Below are 13,519 nucleotides of genomic sequence, written 5' to 3' on the forward strand. Positions count from 1 at the left end.
TGGTAACCTGTAAAAACCGCTGTGTTTCATGATTTCTCCGGGAATACATCGACTTGGAGCGTCAAATTTCAGGATAGTAATGAGAAAAATAGTATCTATTATGTGATACCAAAACCTCATCAACAATGAAAAAAATCGGGGGGATGATGCTGTCGATCGGGTTACGGACCTTTAATAGCCGTTGTAAATTTCTGGAGCATAGGACCCGGGATAGCCTACTTTTTTTATATACTGACTTAAAAATTGTACATTTTACGTTTCACATTCACAATTTTTTAGCAGTTGACTAGGAGGAAGTATAAACCATGATACTAGGGACAGATAAGAGGCAGAACGGATAAGAGGGAGAAGAGGGATGAGCTAAAAGGGAACAGTGGTAAGAACGGGAGGATAGGGGACAACGCGGGGAGGGGGCACACAGAGAAAGTTGATTCAAATGAATAAATGAAACGACTGATCAATCGGTGCTAAATTAGGGAGTTGGTAAAATTGTTCGCAATAAAAACTCGGAGGGTGGTGATGCATTTGGAAAATTGTATTTATTTACGAACCGCGAAAGACGGGTGACCGATAGTACATATAAATAAATGAACATTTTCATGTGTTCATTAGCATTCAAATGTTTCAAAAAGTGCTAAAATATTAACACAAAATATGCTTATCTCCCTCTATATTACAATGCTTCTACATGCCACCACTGTCGATCTTATACTTAGTAGGCCCCAATTTGTAAACCAAACTTGGCCCCTTGAGCGCACAATGTCATGCTTTTCTCACGGTGAGTTTGGGGCCGCCAAATTTTGGCCTGGCCCAGGTAAATTTGGCCATGCGTTTTAGTGCTTATTTCATTTTCTTTTTTGCTTGGTGCCCCTGATCTGAACCCTCGGACCCATGGACTTCGTCCACCCTGTCCCCCCGCTTGCTATGCCCCTGACAACAGGTTAAGTAGAGCAGTGGTAAGATCCTCACCTGCTATCTGGGATTCCGGGTTCGAATCCTGCCTAAGGAATTATTTTTTGTCGTTTCTATCCATATTTAACTCATTTTGTTAATTTTCATGTGGAAGTATACATATGCACTGGGAAATATATTTCATGCCCTTTTTTCTGGGACAGCAGTACTGCATGTACAAATCAAAGCCAAAAATGCACCTCGGGAAAAAAAATACGATATAGGCTGTTGCAGCATTAAACGACAAATGCCCCCAGGAATGTCCTATACCGCCCGGTAAACTAAATAGTATGTGAACCCATATCCGTCCTCTTTTTTGTAATTCTTAACCACCATACTATCGGTCAGATATCTCTGATTGCATCTATGTCCACTGTAATATTTATCAAAAGATAAGCAGATATAAAGTCTGCACAAAAAGTAACGCAACTGTTATAAACACACCTATAGCATCAGAACTAACAATGTGTTCACAATATTTCAACATAGAAAGAAGGATGATTTATGTACGCGCATTTTGATACCCCATTTGTCCAATTTCGTTCAATATTAACAACACAGTGGTGTTTTTAAAGAAAAATACCCGAATTTAAAAGTGGCAGCTATTTGTATTGATTTTATCTTCCACTCAGGAGTATGAATTTCATATGGAATGAGCACATAAGCAGCTCCATTTGAAACACAGTCTAAGAGTTGGGTTGAATCTTTCTCAGAGGGTGTATGAAATTCAAATAGAGCTGCTAATGTGTTCATTCCATTTGAAATTCATACTTCCACTGTGGAAGATATTTCCAAAATCATCCACAGGGGGAGTGTGGATTTTAAATGGAATTGCCCAATACAGCAACAACGTGTCTATGCACCCTCGGACTTGACAATACTTATATTATACAGAGGTCCTGCATTTATTTATTTATTTTTATTTATGACATTTGGCAAAAAGCACAGGCAATACACTGCAAAAACAAGTGTTAATACATTAACACTATTTGAGCAACACTTTTTAAACATGTTAAACCGTTAATGTGTTAAAATATTAACATTTGTGTTAAAATATTAACAATTATGTGTTAAAATATTAACACTTTTACACTTTTATTAACACATTAACACTATGATTAAATGAGGATGTTCATTTTTAAATGCTTTAACATTCCAGACGGTTGACGACTGAGGGCAGCAGTCTAATGATTTCCCATGCAGGATATCTATCTGAATGAAACCTGGGCCTGTGGCAAAAGTGACACAAAAAGTGAACCATTTTGACGAGTGTACTATTCACTAGGATCCACAACATGTTCATCTATCAGGGCACAGTTCTTTAACCCCAAAACATTTGTACATTCATTGAATGACCTTTGAAGATTTGGGTACAAAAACTCATACTCTGCAACTTTTTGCACTATGATTGTTTAATTGAGGTTATTGAACTATGCCACTGGAATGAGGCTATTGTGGTCCATAGTGATTGCTACTCATCAAATACTAATTAGATCACACCATCACCTGTAGGTGTTGGTGGCATGGAATCGTCCCAGGTGAGTCTAGGATGATAGCTGTGTATACAGGGTGTCCCAATAAAAGTAGGCCCCAATGCATGCGCTGATTTCTTTAAAGAACCACTTTACCACATACAGATATGCCAGTGACTTGCCAAATAAAATTCTGAAAAGAAATTCTGGCAATTGCTAGCCATAGGGAGCGTAGCTGCAGGAGCGCCGCACCTCGCAGCCAGGGATCCCTTTTTAGATACAAAATTATAATTTTTTGTTGATTTTCTTCCCATTTTTTTTAATCAATTACAAATGATTGTAGCACTTGGTCCAGAGATTCACCAAATCTGAAATAAAATCACGATTTTTGTTTTAAATAATTAAAAAATTAAGATTTTTTTTTCCTTTTTCCAGTTTATAAAAATTCGGAAATCTGGCACCTCTGCACATACATCGACTCTTAGCTTTATGCATAATACAAATTTTCACTCAACTACTATTCCTCAAAATTCAAACATATAATAGTGACATTTTAATATCCAGGACCCAACAATTTCCACTCAGCAAAACTACACACACTTAGATTTGATTCATGTAATATGATTTTTTTTCCATGCATTTAATTATTTCATGCCAAATTTCAGCAAAATATATGGCTTTATTACTTATTTTTTGCTATAAAATGACAACCTTGATGATAAGTAACGTAAGCCTATAAGAACCTTACACAAGCTAATACTGCTTGGGTTCCTGCTTTTCTATAGGATGATTAAATCAAGGAATTCTAAGTTAATTGGTTTCATGTTGTAAGCTCCTTGCAAATCCCACTCAAAATTACCCATTTTTTGCACAAATACCTGTAAAATAAACACTCCTGCATTTTCCCATCGCAAAATTTCCTACATTTTTTTCTCAATTTGCCATTTTCTGTGTCGTAGATGGACCCCAGCTGGCCATATATAAAGAAAGATTGATCTGTGATGCAATATGTGGAGACTCATTGCATCACATAAGGATCGGACTATTGCGCAATTTAAAAAAATCTGAGATGAGATACATTGCAGTTTTCAAATAATCGGCTGAAAACTGCAAAATACATCTCACTTTTGAGTTCTAATCCAATATTATAGTAGAATAATATTGTTATTTAAAGAACTATAGTAAATCATATTTAAGTAGCAAAATGAACTTACAGGTGTAATTTTGTTGCCTATTTACCGATAAATCTGCTGTACAATGCGGCAATATTGAATTTCAAGCCAAAAGTTGAACCGGAGACAAACCAAAAGTGAGATGAAAATCACATTTTTTTCCTATTTTAAGGTTATCGCTGTTTTTAGAAAAGGGTACACCCTGTCAGTCCGAAACACTGTCAGTCTGAACCACCGTCAGTTCAAATGTTTAGGGTAAACCTAATGCTAACCCTAACCCTAAACCTATAACCCTAAACATAACCCTAAACCTAACCCTAAAAATTCAGACTGATGGTGGTTCGAGCTGACAGTGTTTCGGACTGATGCGTTTGTTTGCTGTCATAAATCGCGCAAAAGTCCTATCCATAGTTATAGGAAGCTTTCGCTCTAACTTAAAAGAGCAATTTTAGGAACAAAATGATTATGTCACATACTTAAGAATCCAATTTGAGAGGATATTTATATGAAACACAACTGCCATGATTTGAAACCGTCAGAACGTTAACCCCCATCATGTAGGGAACATGAAATCACCATATAATAGGCATGTTCAGATGCTCATAAAATTCTTGAGGATCAGCGTCCACACGACACCATGAATTTGAAGACTGGATCATGGAATCCTCAAGTTCTGCGATACCTGATGATATCAGCTTTGGAATTACAACTCAGTGGAAGCTTACTGTGACCTACCTACACTATGGACCAATGGCACAGTCCAATAACCTCAATTCCATAATCATAGTGCAAAATTTGACCTCAAGATGCAGAGTATGAGTTTTTGTACCCGAATCTTCAAAGGTCATTCAATGAATGTATAAATGTATTGGGTTTAAGAAACGTTCCCCTGATAGATGAGCATGTTGTGGATCCTAGTGCTAGTGGTGAGCCAAATTGAGCCGTATTAAATATAATAAGTTTGGCCCAATTTTGCTGTTTTTTACAGATTTATGGGGGGGGTGGGTGCACCATCCCAGCACACCCCCACTGGCTAGGGGCCTAATTTGGGGATACATTTGGGGATAAACTTGGGGATTGGAATCCTTAAAACACTTCACATGGCAGATTTCCCCAAGTTTTAACTTGAGAACCGCCTTGCTTAAGCAAAAACATGCTTCATATGACTTGATAGCATAAAAGCAAACATAACAAGTATCCAATGTCATTCCTAATGTGCTTTTAAAAATAATGGCTTACTTTAAGCAAGAAGAATAGTAATATGAGTATCTGCGCAGACTGATATACTGCATATATTTTCGCTGGGTTAATTTTTCATGATTTTATCAATTCTGGACAGTTTAGTGGGTGTTTAATTCACATTTCCAAATATATCCACATTAAAGCCATATTATAACATTTCTGGAAAAATAGATTAATTTTTATTTTCCATAAAATGTTAGCTTTTACTGTCAGATATGTCCCCTTTTAATTTTGAGCCGAACAAGTGACTGGTTAAGCATAGAAAATTGGAATTTACTACTAGCGCCCATGCATGTTACTCCCGCGGTTGTAATATGGTACAATCCTCGGGGTGTGTGTGTATCCTGCACACCGTGTACGTACTGCGCATACGTGTTCGACTAATATTTCCATCGTAATAATAAAACGCTGCCGGGTTCCATCGTTTTATTCAAAATCTCGGATTTTGACAAAACTACAGCTGTAGTACAGCACCTAAAGTCTTGATTTTTGCAGAGTATCTTTATTGACTAAAGTACGTTACAATCGTGTAAAACCAGAATTAAACAAAAAATTGTGAGGGCGTTCTCCTCAGCAAATGTTATAATATGGCCTTAAGTACTATGTGTAATAAATAATTTGGCGGGTTAAATATTCGTGTCTGCCTGTTGGACCATGAAAAGTGTGAAAATTAAACCCCTTGAAAGTTCCGGCTATATAGTACAACATATTATTAAAGGAAACTTAAGACTAGACCATACAATAACAATGTTGGTTATGTGTATAAATAAAATATATGTAACACTCATATCTATCTAGTATACAGCCCTCAATAAAAATTAATAAAAAGGATTCCGTTGCCAAGATACGTACCGGTACGCCTTCTTTTGTAAGCATACTCTGAAATTAAAAAATTTCCACATTTGCATGATTTTTCAATCTCATCTTTATGCATCATCATCATGTTATAAGGCAAAAAATGTTTCTCTCTCAACCCCACGCACATAAGTATGTGAAAGCAATGCTAGTGTGTAACCTATGCGCAGTGCTTTTTTAAAGTTTTTTTTTAAACACTTGGCAACACTTATACAATAAGCGACCCATCACCAAGAAAGTTGGCAGACCCTGTTCCAAAATGGTGTGCGTGGTGTTGCAAAAGCAAATTCTATTTGTGTTATAAAGTTTTCTTTTATATTTTGATTGGATTCCCCCTGTGTGAATATGATTATCCATGCAATAATTATTCAGAAGGGGGAGGGGGTACTGTATAAGGAAGTGGCTACTGCAGCAATGTTCTGACAGTGTAAGTTACAGACTCCGAATATTCAACCTAGAATGTTCTATACAACATGTCTTTGTTAAATATTTAAAAGGCCTATTCAGTGATTTGTTGATCCGGAGGATTGTAAAAATTATCAGGCACATTTTTTAGCGTCATAGATGTGCTAACATAGCCTGCAAGTGGTTAAGCCGAAAGCTGTGTATTAAAGACAAAATACCACATTTTACATGAATCTGTAATTTCTCTACTTGAGTATCTAAATTAGCTACATGTATTTGAATGGGGCTTCAACTTTGTCAAAACTGCTGCTTCCTCATTTTTGGACCAAATTTTTCATTTAAAAATAAAGGTTAATGACTCAAGCATCAGTTGTTTTGAGGGTATTGTGAAATATCTAAACATTGTGCTTTGGAACCGAGGGATATTCCGAGGTCCAAAGCACAATGTTTAAATATTCACAATACCAAAAAATAACTGATGCAAAAGTCATTAACCTCATTCATAACCGTCACTTTCCACTTTTTAAAATTCAATTTACGTCACATTTTCTTCTTTTAATTTGAAAACAGAACACAATTTTAACTTTATCTGTCGTTTTCCCTGTAAAAAAATCGAATAGCCCATAAAGGAAATACCGCTAGCGACCAATCACACTAGCACGCAATCATGCGATGTCCAAATACGGCGGCCAGCGTCCGCGTAAATTGTTCGAACGCATAACACGTCACGTAACGCGGTCATTGTAGAACGTGCACTTTTAGCTACGTCACGAGACGCGTCATTATACTTTTTCAAATGACCTGCATTTATGCGTTCGCGTTTTAAAAGTTATTATATGTGATTGGATCGCACTTGCTGCGTATATTAATGAGGTTATGAATACCTAATGATGACTTATCCTTTACTTAGTTTTTAAACTAACCTTCACTTAGTTTTTAAAGCAATTTATAGGCCTACTTAATATGTATTTTTCATATTTTTCCTGGGATTACTGAATAAGCCTTTAATCTATTCCCATTCTATTTCCAGTAATGTTTAACTTCTAACGAATGTTTACTGACATAAAATCAATAATATGCAACGTCGAATGTCTGGTGGAAATATATAGCATCATGGTATATAAAAAGTGCATATATAGCAGGAAAATTGTATGTGTAATCTATTGTTCTTCGTAGAATGTACAAGCAGTGGCGTACCGTGGCCGCCCCAACCCCGGGGGGCTGAAGAAGAAACTATTTTGCCGCTCCTTCCTTAACAGCCCGAAAAGGTTGACCCAATTTTTTTCACGGTCGCTTGAAAAAGTGAAGAGCAAAAAAAAGTTTTAGGCGCTAGCGCCCTAAAAGCATCCTTTTTACAAATTTTTTTATGGTTTTTAACTTTTTTCCGCCGTTTTTCTTTGCTAATTAGTTTTGTCGCCCCCTTACGTTTTTGCCGCCCTGTTTGTGCCACCTTCTTCTTCCGCCCTTTCGTTTTTGCCGCCTCTACTTTGACCCGGGGCTAGCGCTAAAGCCACCCCCAAAATACGCGCATGACAAGCTTTATTGCGTTCCATCCAATCAGAGCACATTATATATTTCAAATATGTGATGCGATCAAGCAAAATCAGTCGGAAGTTGGAAATATTGATTTTGAGATATAGCCAGAAAAAGGTAGTATTTCCTTTTGTTTCTTATTGTTTCGGAAACTATTTTAACTGCTCATATCATTTGAACTGGTTGTCCTAATTCAATGAGGTTTTCTGCCAAATGTAGTTCTGCAAATGCTAGGCTGTTTTCCATCCTATAAGAAACCGAGAATTGAATATGTCCGACTTCAGACTGATTTTGCCTGATCACATCACATAATAGCACTTCCTCAATGCAGCTTTTGACAATTAAAGAGAAAGTCCCAACAGAGCAGTTCTGGGGTGAACCAAACCTGCATGGTTATCAAATTAATCAGTGACAGGGCTATCTCTGAATTTGCTAGATTCTAATTGATATTTTAATGTTATGGCATCAATCAGCACCTGTCAAACCTGAGATAACCTTGTCACTGATTAATTTGATAGCCAGGCAGGTGTGGTTCGCCCCAGAAGAACTACTCTGACGGGCTTCCTCACAGTATGTGATTTTCAACAATGGAATGTTTGGGTAATGGAATCATATATATTACTTTCAAAGAACTACCAAAATAATCTTTTCCATCTATAAAAAGATACACCGAACAAATCTTAAAAACAAATTTGTATAGGAAGTATTATTTTCACAAGGATGCTCTATTTCTTAAGATGTAAAGTGAAATTCCGAGAGACGGAGAGACTTGCTAAATTGACTTTGAAATCCACACTGCAGCTGCATGGCTTATTGCTCAGCTGTCACAGAGTTTGTCATTGCAAGAAAACTGACTGTATGTGTTTCCACATGAAAGGGCTGCCTCAGTGGTACACTTCATTTTTGTTTTTGGGGTGCCATCTTACACGAGGGGCCCTTTATTTGTCTTCACATTGAATTTTGCTTCAATTTTCAGGTATTTTAAATTGACTTTGCATCTGTTTGGTTTAGTACTTGTTTAGAATAAATAATGTAATTGAATTGGTTTTGATTTTATTACTGTTTACTAATAAGTACTGGATACAAGTGAAGTAGTTCTATATATAGAAAACATCTTTTTTGCACACTACACTGTTAAAACACTGTTTAAAGTTTAAGCAGTGCTGCCAGTTGCTTAAACATAATTAACATTAAACTAATTATTTCTTTTCATTCAAGACACTTCAGTTTCAAACATATCTTTGAAGCCAGTTTTGAGATATGACTGGAGCACTATCTGTTGATTAGTCTTCAGGGGCATGTGCCCTGGGAGCCAACTTAAGGGGCGCCATATTGATCAATTCAGCTTCAACTTTGCACCCCCTCTAAGAGATGAAAGTCTTTTTGATGCGTGTATGACCGTCCCAGACCATGTACATACTGTATTACTGAACATTGTGTATGAGTTTGTCTAATATTTCCAGTTTCCAGTTCCTGCGCTTTATCTAAAATATAGGATTTTGACAAAATTACAGCACCTAAAGTCTTGAGTTTTCCAGGATATGATATTTAACAAAGTATATTACAATCGTGTAAAAACAGAATTAAACTAGAATTACGCGGTTCTCAACCTGCGCGGTTCTCGACACAATGCGTCGGCCGCAATGCCTCCACCTTGACGCCCATCATTTTAACCTGTGCAATTTCACTTGACCCCAAAATGACCTTCACATTTTTTGTCTCACTAAGGTGGCTGTTCCCACCAAATTTCATGAACCTGCAGCAGTCTATGGCGATTTGACCCCACATGACCCCAAATTACCCCAAAATGACCTTGACATTTTTAGCTTGTTTCACTGGTCATCCCCACAAAATTTCATGAACCTGCGACAATCTATGGCAATTTGACCTTGGATGACCCCAAAATGACCTTGACATTTTTGCCTTGTTTCAGTGGTCATCCCCACAAAATTTCATGAACCTGCAACAATCTATTGCAATTTGACCTCAGATGACCTTGGATGACCCCAAAATGACCTTGACATTTTTTCTTCCTACAGTAGTCGTTCCCACCAAATTTCATGAACCTGCAACAATATATGGCCATTTGACCCCGGATGACCCGAAATGACCTCACAATGACCTTGCGATTATGCAAATTTTAGCTGAAAAAGCAAATCAGGTCAAGAACCTCTGGCTGTGCTACTCTCTGCCAAGTTTCATCACTGTAACTCGTACAGATCTCCAGATAATCTGTGCACAAGGTTATTTTGCTTGATATGCATAAATTATGCAAATTAGGTACTTAATTACTATATTTTGCGACAAACACCTGCTTAAATTTGGAGATCCCCAATTGCTACCCCTCCACCAAATTGCATCACTATATGCCTTACCAGTTCCGAGAAATTGCACTCACAAGCTCGGACGGACGGACAGATGGACAGACGGTCGGACAACCGGACAACCAGGAAACATAATACCTCCGGTGGAGGCATAAAAATACAAATTGAGGGCGTCCTCCTCAGCAAATGTTACAATATGGCTCAAAGTTACAGCTGTTTTCAAGACTCCAGGATTCTAGTTTTACATGCACATAGCAGCCACTGCCCATCATCTCGGATATATCGTTATTGTAGGTTTCTGGCCCAGGTTTCTGGTTTTACACATAGCAGCTATGGCCCATCGTCCCAGATATATCATTATTGCATTTTGAAAGATGATTCATTTCCAATCTCATCGAAATCCAATATAATTGATATCGGATGTCTATACACATCATTTTGAAATTAATTTTCATTTTTCATACCGTATTGGAACTAGGTCAGGCATACATGTGGAATAAGTTCTTGTTTTCATAATGGGCTTTGCCAGTCAAATCTATATACCCCCTATGGAAGACATTCCCTTAATCCATCATACAGGGAGTGTGAATTTTAAATGGCAGTTGGCTTAATCGGCCATTCCATTTACAATTTTTACCTCGTACGTGGGAAAGTAAATGTGACGTGTCAAGCAGAAACTTTTGGGCAGGATTGTAATATGGAGAAATAGCCAAAAATCTGCACGCGGGTGATTTTTTCACAATTTGGGTTTGTTGCAAATTTGTGATGTTATTAATGTTAAAAATATTGTCTGATAGTTTCAGACCAGAATATAACTGGCATCATGTATTTTTTGAGACATTTTTCAAGGTAATTCCTACTCTCAACATTGTCAATAATATATTTAAAGGCCGATATCTCAATTTCAAATTTTATAATACCATAACTTGCAAAATCAATATCTTCACTTAGGAATGTCTGATTTCATTCGGGAAAACAGCGTTGTGGAGCAAAATATCTCTATATTTAAGATATGTAAAAACCTCAAAATTGATAACCTGCCCAAAAGTGTCTGCTTTTGACATGACACATCACAAATGATGTTTCTGTTTCTAACTAGCCACATACCTAGAAGTGTAGTAACTGTAACTTGTAACTGTATTTCATTTATCATTTATGAAGCTATTGGATACCAAGTTACAGTGCATTGTATTGGTATCTGCTCTACAAATGAAGAGCTTGGTTCCAAACCATGTTAAGTCCACAAACACGTTTCTGATTTACCTGTGCGATACAGCAATGGGTTGTGATGCTATAGGTATAGTAATTTCAGTTGGATGCACCATTTACAAAGCAAACAGTGGATGGGTGCACAGTAACAATACTGTGTGAGGCCTTTGGTTCCCGAATGAGAACAATAGTCTGCATATTGTTAAATCTAAATTTATCTAAACAAATACTCAATAAAATCGCAAAAGCGACATCTAATTGAGAAAATTGAGTTAAAGGGGGATCCAGTTGACCAGGCAAACTTTCAAGGACAACCCAATTAAGTAGGCTTAAAATATAATCAAGTCAATGTTCACCTCTATACCACCAAACTTTGTACAGCTCCCAACTTCATGTGTTTTCCAGATATTTATAGCGGCCTTTAAGCGCATTGTTGTGGTAAATAATGTGTTGATGGTACAACTCATTGTTGCTAATGTCAAACTTGTCAAAGTAATTGTGATTGTATCACACAAGTAAATGAGAAACATGTGGTTGTGCACTTAACATGGTTTGGAAACAAGCTTTTCAAATAAGAAACATCACAATAATTATGTGGACTCTTTTTTGGGCTTCAAGTTCATTGATGAACTGTCTAAAGGGATCCAAGGTTGTGGGGGTGGGGGTGTGGTTTTATTAATATGGAAACAAATTTCTGATGAAGATGAAATTAATATTGGCTAAAGTCACAATTTCCACTTGTGAATAGAGGTTATCCACTTCACTCATGTGTGACTTCTAACAAAAGGCACTGGTTCCCGTAGTATTCCTCATTCAAACTAATTCAATGCACGACCTCAGAGTTACCTGCATGACTTTGGCGGGCTATTTTGAAACAGTCATGGTTGCACATGCAGGTACTTCTTTAGAATGTCCTAAACAATGTATAGCAGTCGTTGATAGGACATGCAGCTTATAGAACATGGATAACCTCTATAGAAGTGTGTATACCATAAACACTTGAAAACCCAATTAAATATTTTACAAAAAATGTATTTTCGATTCCACTTTCGCCACTTTTGCTTTACACTAAGCAGGGGTATGGGACAACCCCTGCACTAAAGCCAATAACAGAATAGGCAAAGGGATCCAAGCAGGTAAATTGACCATGGACCTATTAGAGATGTCATCTATTAAATCCCCTTAGACCTGGATGATGGTAATTACTTGATGGCAAGGACAGGAGATTATCAGATTACCAAAGTCTATTACCAGAGCTTACCAGACTTTTAACACATTGCAAGTAGAGTGCTACTATGCCAATCAATTATTCAAACTTCTTGCCATAATCCTCTGATACAATTTAGGGACGCACCATTAGATACCAAGGGGGGGGCTGGGTAGTTTTTTTGAAAAAAAAATTTGTTGAGCAATCTGAGCAAAAAAAAAAAATTTGCTCCACTTCAGACTAAAAAAAAAAAAATTTGATCCACCTCGGACCAGAAAAAAAAAGATTTGATGTCAAGGGTGAAAAAAAATTTGTCACAGAATAGTGAAGAAAAATTTACCTCATATAGCTTTTATATTGCCAATTTTTTTTTCGCTTATGCTTAATTTGACCCTTTTTCATCAAGAATATATTTTAGCTTCAAACTGAATGCATATTTTGTGCGCATTTGTTTATGAAAAGTTAATATGTGAGTCGGGTCTGTGAGTGAAAACACTTGATTCACTCTACTTCACAGTTTTTCAACAAATTCCACCCCATTGTCAAAATTATTATAGAAATCTGTGCCACATGACTGCTTGAGAGCATAGGCGTAGATCCCGGGGGGATAAATCCCCCAATATTTGCTAGGGGTGTCCATCATACAATCATCCCCAAAGTTGACGCCTGTATGTGGGTTTCTGACAAAATTAACCTAAAAACCACCAATTTTTGCGCGCTTTGCGCGCATTTATTCCATGTTTCACCAGTTAAGCTTTAATATGCCAAAATATTTCGCGCCAGAAGAGGTACTACTTCAAGAAAATTTTACACATAAAAATAATGTTTTTTTTGTGGCACTCGAAATTTAGTTGCTACAAAACGTAAAAATGATTAAAAATATGGACAAATTTTTACAACTCGACAAACAAATTGTTGAAAATTATAGGACTTTACGATTGCAAAAAAAAAAAAATTTGCCTCTCCGAGGTGTTGAAAAAAAATTTTGCTTCATCTAGGGGCTAAAAAAAAAAATTTTGCTTCACCGAGGTGCTAAAAAAAAAATTTGTCACGACCCCAACTACCCAGCCCCCCCCTTGATATCAAATGGTGCGTCCCTTACAGATGCCATATACTGCCATTCCACACTCAGTTACCACTGTTTATTAT

The sequence above is a fragment of the Amphiura filiformis genome, chromosome 9 (assembly GCF_039555335.1).
Source record: "Amphiura filiformis chromosome 9, Afil_fr2py, whole genome shotgun sequence".
Classification (NCBI taxonomy): domain Eukaryota; kingdom Metazoa; phylum Echinodermata; class Ophiuroidea; order Amphilepidida; family Amphiuridae; genus Amphiura; species Amphiura filiformis.